Source organism: Cibotium barometz, chromosome 49 (genome assembly GCF_041138505.1).
Source record: "Cibotium barometz isolate CiBa-2024 chromosome 49, ASM4113850v1, whole genome shotgun sequence".
Lineage (NCBI taxonomy): Eukaryota > Viridiplantae > Streptophyta > Polypodiopsida > Cyatheales > Cibotiaceae > Cibotium > Cibotium barometz.
The window spans coordinates 31356859-31363345 of NC_141094.1; the positions used below are offsets into that span (position 1 = coordinate 31356859).

A 6487-nucleotide genomic window follows, 5' to 3' on the forward strand; every position below is an offset into this window, starting at 1 on the left:
ACTTCCATCTGTCCATAGGTCAATATGCTTCTTTCCTTCGTTGCGAAGATGTCGAGCTTCATTTGCACATGAAAGGGATCTTTGGTAGACACTCCGTGTAGTTGCATACTCTTGGTTAAGCTTGATATTCAAATGAAACTTACGATTAGATGTATCACTCATGAGCAAAAAATATAAGCAGAGCTATTAGATCATGAGACACAGAAGAATGAGAATGAGATGTAGCTTGTGAAATTTTTAGAGAAGCAGAGGAGTGAAATTTTTTTGGAGAATGGATAAGAGCGCGTTTGGAGAGAATGGTCATTTTGCCACGTAGTCACTAAAAGAGGACAAATTTCGAGACGAGCCATTAAAGAGTAGCATGAAAACGATATATTTTTTTTAGATTTTAAAATATGCACTTAGATACGTATTCAATCAGATAGATACGCTTTAAATACCCAAAACGGCTAAATTTGGAGCCGTTTTGATAGTCAACATTCTACTAATTAGCAAGTTAGCGAAATTCCTTACACAGCCCATTTTGAGACATTTTTGGCCCTAATGGAGCTTGTTTGAGAGTTGGTAAAGGCTTTTTCTATCTAGCACTAAAAGTGTACCACCTTAACATGCTTCCACTCTATGAGCATCTTTAAGTAGATAGAAGATATGAATCTTATCTCTGCATGTGGTAGAGCCAAGTATACAATTGAAAAAACACTATCCTTTATCAAGCCTTTGGTCTTCTCCCCTTAGTTTACTTACACTTGTTGACTAATGCCAACATTTGTACCTAGGTGATATAGTTGACAAACACAAACATTTCAAGGTGATATAGTTGACTAATGCCTCGCTAGGTGCCATCACACAAATTAGCATGATAAAGGGCTATAATTACTTGAAGAAATAATCTACATTCACTAGATTGCCATTGTTTTCAGGCTCCTTGTTGCTTTTCAATAGCTTTATAAAAGGCTCCAACTTCTCTTAAAAGCAACGAGATAAGGGGGGGAGGATCAGGGATTAGAAGGCCAATACTTGGCTAGGGTTCTAACAAGCTTACTGGCCTATTATAATAAGTTAGATATTTATGGTGTAGTTATCACTAAATAACTGAGAGCTTGGGTTATTATGAGATATAGCTATGAGGATGCACCACTGATAATAACCCAAGCTCATAATAGACATGCTCATGCCAGCACAAGCACATGGTGACGAGTACCTAAGTTGACGTGTCAAAGGCCTACAAGTAGGCTTCGGTGGCTTGGAACACCAAAGCTGGACACAAGCCTACAGGATTAGGCAAGAAGCCCTATCCTTGGCTTGGGGGAGATCAATGGATGGGAGGTGAGCTATATATCCTGATGCCTCATGATTTGGGTCACGGTTGGGAGGTGAGCTATAGACTATTACCTCATGATTTGGGTAGTCCTAATTAGATCATGATGTGTATTCCTAATTATATCATGATGTGTATTCCTAATTATATCATGATGGGTAGTCCTAATTATATCATAACACCGTATGATTTGGGTCACATTTGGGAGGTGAGCTATAGTATGCTACCTCATGATTTGGTTAGTCCTAATTAGATCATGATTTTGGTGGTCCTAATTAGATCATGATTTTGGTGGTCCTAATTAGATCATGATTTGGGTAGCCACAACTACATCATGATCTAATTAGGACTACAAGAATCATGAGGTAGCAGGCTATAGTTCACCTCTGAACTATGACCAATCCACCGATCTCTCCCGAGCCTAGCCTAGGGCATCCAACATAATCCCATAGGCATGTGTCTAACTCATGGCTATATCCTAATGCCTCATAATTTAGGTCGTAGTTGGGAGGTGAGCTATAGCCTACTACTTCATGATTCAGGTAGTCCTAATTAGATAATGATGGGTAGTCCTAATTATATCATGATGCCTTATGATTTGGGTCACGATTGGGAGGTGAGCTATAGCGTGCTACCTCATGATTTGGGTAGTCCTAATTTGATCATGATTTTGGTAGTCCTAATTAGATCATGATTTGGGTAGTCCTAAATACATCACGATCTAATTAGGACTACCCAAATCATGAGGTAGTAGGCTATAGTTAACCTCCCAACCACCGATCTCCCCTAAGACAAGCCTATGGCTTTTTGCATGATCTCATAGTCCTGTGTCTAACTGTGGTGTCCCATACTTCAAGCAAAAGGAAGCATCATACTTCCATACAAATATATTCTTATTTGCAAACCCTAGAACTTCAATATTCCAAGACACAAATCTCATTTTGCAAGTCATCCAACTTTTTTTTGTGGGATAGGGGAAGATTTAGTGAATGGTCCCTCTCATAGTGTGTAGAGGAATCCCCAAGAAAGGAAATCATGCGATCAAAATGATCTTTCACATTCTTCAAATGATTTTATATGTTGTGGTTTAAAAAGAAAACAATAAGTCAACATATTATATACAGATAAAGCTAATTGAAAAGGTTATCAAATCACTTCTAAAATTTATGAACAAATACTTATTCCAACTAATGGACTAATTAGTTGGAATTAGACACCATACACCTTTTTTAGGGCTTATGAAACGACAAACACAAGGGCAACCTTTGCCCATAACAGCAAATCAAAGGTTACGGAACGTAACTCCTTTGAAGGTTTTGTTCTTTAGGAAGTCTATGAAGCTACGGACATGAGGGAGGTTAGCGAGGTCTTCAAGCACAGGATAGCGGTGGATACAATCATGCCAAGGATTGACTTCTAAGACAGGGTTATCAATAGTCTTCAATACTCTCCACACTGCAGTGGTGCACTTGAAGCCGGAGCCCAACCCAATTTGCCACACCTTATCACCTCTCTGAAGCCTCTTCTTAGCCTCACAATAAGCCAATATATACCATACCCCTGAACATGAAGTGTTGCCAAACCTGTGTAGAGCCATCAGAGAAGGCTCTATATCATATGCACTCAAACTCAGGCTCTTGCCCACCCCTTCTATCACTGCCTTTCCACCTGGGTGAATGCAAAAGTGATCAAACGCCAGCTTGAAATTGGGCACATATGGCTTCACATCCTTCCTCTTAAACAGCCTACCCTTTACCTCATTCAAACCAGCCTTCCATAGCTCACCCACAGGCAACACTTTTGGAGCCAATTTCCTTATATTGTTTCTAAGAGCATTGCTAGCCACGTCGATCAGTTGAGTACTCAATTCAGCTCCAGGCACACCATCTTCATCTTCTTTAACAACAACAACGTTGTGCGCTTCATCTTGTGCTGCAGTATTCACTCTCACAAGATGCAGGAGCTCGAGCTTGGCTCTGCTCTTATCTTTCCTTCTGTTGGAGAGCAGCAAGGCATTGCCAGCAGCCCGAAACAAGCAGTTGGTGACCATCATGGACCTCTTCTTGCCATCGTAGAGAGCTTGGAGCGCTTCTGTGCTGGCGATTAATGCATATCGAGCATTTCTATGAACCCTAAGCAAATCCTTGGCCAAATCAACAGAGATAAGGCCAGCGCTGCAGCCCATGCCACCAAGATGAAAGGTCTTCACATCGACTCTCATCTTGAAGTAGTTGACTAGTACTGAGGTTAAGGAAGGGGTGGGGTTAAACATGCCACTATTAACCACAACGATATCAATCTCCTGAGGCATGACACAGGTTTTCTTAAGCAATGCATCCACAGCTCCAACAACAAGGACGTGGGTTTGATCACGAAAGTCTTGGATTCGCACGTGCCGGCCCCTCTCTAGACAGCTAGCCCTTGGCACGTATGCCTCCTCCCCTATGCCAGACTTCAAAAAAACCTTGGTTTGGAAAATCAAGTCCTGGTCTGCAAAGCTGCCTATCCCCTGCAAGAAATACTGCAGCACCTCCAAGTTGGTCTTGCTCTCATCGTTGTATTTGGCGCAGGTGTAGTCAATCAGGTACACAGAGGGCTTCCTCACCAAGTAGAGGCATAGCGTCAGAGACAGCAGCATGGCAAGCAGCAGTGTTAGGGTTGTGAGGGTTCCTAAGCTGGACCACCCGACAGCATGGTAAAGCTGCTGATCACTGTGCTGCAGGGCTTCATATAAACAGGCTAAGGGGAGGATTTTGTGAGGAAACATGGCTATGCAATCTTTGTGTGTGTGTGTGTGTGTGTGTGTGTGTAAGAGAGAGAGAGAGAGAGAGAGAGAGAGAGAGAGAGAGAGAGAGAGGTTACTTAGGAATAGAGCAGCTGATCATATGCGCTATGAAGAAAGTACATGTACTCTACTGAAGAGGAATAGTGATCATCTGAAGACCCTAGCAATATGAACAATTGATGGGCTTGATAGCATAATGGCTGTGTCAGGGATTGCAGAGCTTGCTGATCAGAAACCCGGCCATGAAGCATAGAGTGGCTGTGGAGGAACTGATTAATGGGGATATATATTTGATCATGGCGGTGCAGTTGGGCACTGATGGGATAATTGTCTTATTGTTGGCTCCCCAAATTAATAAGGTATTCGTCATTATTGAATCCTACCACTTTTTCGGTTGCCAACTTCCAAGACTCAAAAATTAAAGTTTCTTTTTTATGTACCTCCTGTAAATAGTTTAACAAAATGCTTGTTAAATTTTCTAATAATTTCATGTTTAACCTATGGTGAAAAGGATTTATGTAAGGTTGCATCGTGTGCACTTGGCACCACTAGGAGTGTAGAGCCCAAAAAAAAAAGAGAGAAAAAAAAAAGAGGACTAGTGTTATCCCACATGTCTGGGTCGATCTTGTTGACTACGGTGTGTTATCCCACATGTCTGGGTCGATCTTGTTGACTACGGTGTAGTCTGCTATTTTGAAAAATACTTTCAAATTTTAAAGTTGAGGGTAGAAATGCCTCCAAATTTTGAGAAGTTATAGAACGAAACCTTCAAATTTTCATTAATAAATATTTTCATAATTTTTAGATACAGGTTTTACACTTTGTGGGAAAATACGTTTTTTTGAACACTGATACGTTTTTTTGAACACTGATTTGCACTCTTGTACAAATTGGCGATGGTGGTGTGTGAGTTATATACAAAAGCTGGGTGTAAATGTCTATTTCTTATTAATTTCAAGCGTTCTTAAAGAAAAAAAAGAAAATAAATGCCTATTTTCTTAAAGAAAAAAAAGAAAATAAATGCCTATTTTCTACAATTTTCAAGCGTTTTTAAAAAAAGAAAATAGAGCTTTCTATATAAGCTTTTCTTAGGCCTTTATTTTTCTCCCTATTTCTTGTTCATTTTCATTTTAAAGATCTCCCTAGAAGGGGCACTAATTTTTAGTCTTTTTGCAATGTGCATAACTTATAATAAGTTTTCTTGAGTCCTATTTGTTCGATAACCTCTTGACCTTTTTAAAAAAAGGCTTTCAACTAATTATTAATGAGCTTATCTTCATCTTGCTTATTAATAATTCAACTTATTACTACTATTATATATATTTTTCGAGAAATGCAGTGGTGTGTTTATTATCATCTTATTTCGATACTTTTTCAAAATTCCATTAATACACATTTATCAATGGAGTGGCCTATAGTATTTGAAAAATGAAAAACTCGTTATTGATAATACTGATGATTTATTGCAAGCCATAGGATTCAGCTCTTTAAAATCATATGAGAGTAATATTTTCATTTTCATGAGGCATCATTTTTGAAACCAAAAAGAAAAATGACAAAAAAGAAAGTGGTCGGCTTCGTTAAGAACACGAGGACAGGTTGGTGGTTGGTGTGTACACATTGAGGGATTACTTTTCGTGGAAGTAGGAAAGCTACTAATGCATTAAATACCCAACGAAAGTTCAAAGTACATCAAATAACAATAATATATCTGATTCATTAAGGTTGCAAACTCAATACTTTTATCTTGTTAGCCCTTTGAGTGCCAATTTCCCATTCAATTTGTTACTAAGGCCCTACCGCCCTTATTAATGCCACCCTTGTAGTTGGCCAACCATCCTATATAATATTGCCAACTATACAATTTGGTAAAGCAAAACTCATGAGTTGGGAATATGTACACCATCAAGGACCATAGAGAGATGATGCAAGAGTATGCTCCAAACAACTCTCGACTTCCATCAAAGTTGTTGAGCCAACTAAACGTGTGTAATTAAGAGCATGGTTGTCACACTAAAATGTGTGACAAGTGAACAAGACGTGATGTCAAAAATCCTCACAATTCAAACAAGAGATAACATCACCACACCAAAACATAAATGCCATGAAGAATAAGTGCAAGCAAACCATTCAAAGGGCTGAATAAAATACACATCAATTGAAGACTTTTTTTTTCATGACTATGATTTCAAGCTAGTCATCAGTTGAAAGTAGGCATTTGTGTTCATGCTTTTGACTACTCTATGAGCTAGTTGCTTTTTGATGGGCATGCCACACGTGTTTTAAAATGCCCATAAACAATTACACTAAAAAAAACTTGCTATATTTCACCAAACCCATCAATTTCGAAGGGCAAGGGTGCCTATCAAAAATCAAGCTTGGGC

The 6487-nt window shown here is 39.2% G+C and overlaps 1 pseudogene across 1 annotated transcript; it reads right to left on the bottom strand.

Moving 5' to 3' along the window:
* Positions 1 to 2449: 2449 nt before the first annotated feature.
* LOC147610490 (3-ketoacyl-CoA synthase 13 pseudogene) lies at positions 2450 to 4423 on the bottom strand (annotated as a pseudogene). The gene has a single exon (XR_015264026.1). The product of XR_015264026.1 is annotated as a 3-ketoacyl-CoA synthase 13 pseudogene (transcript).
* Positions 4424 to 6487: the final 2064 nt, after the last annotated feature.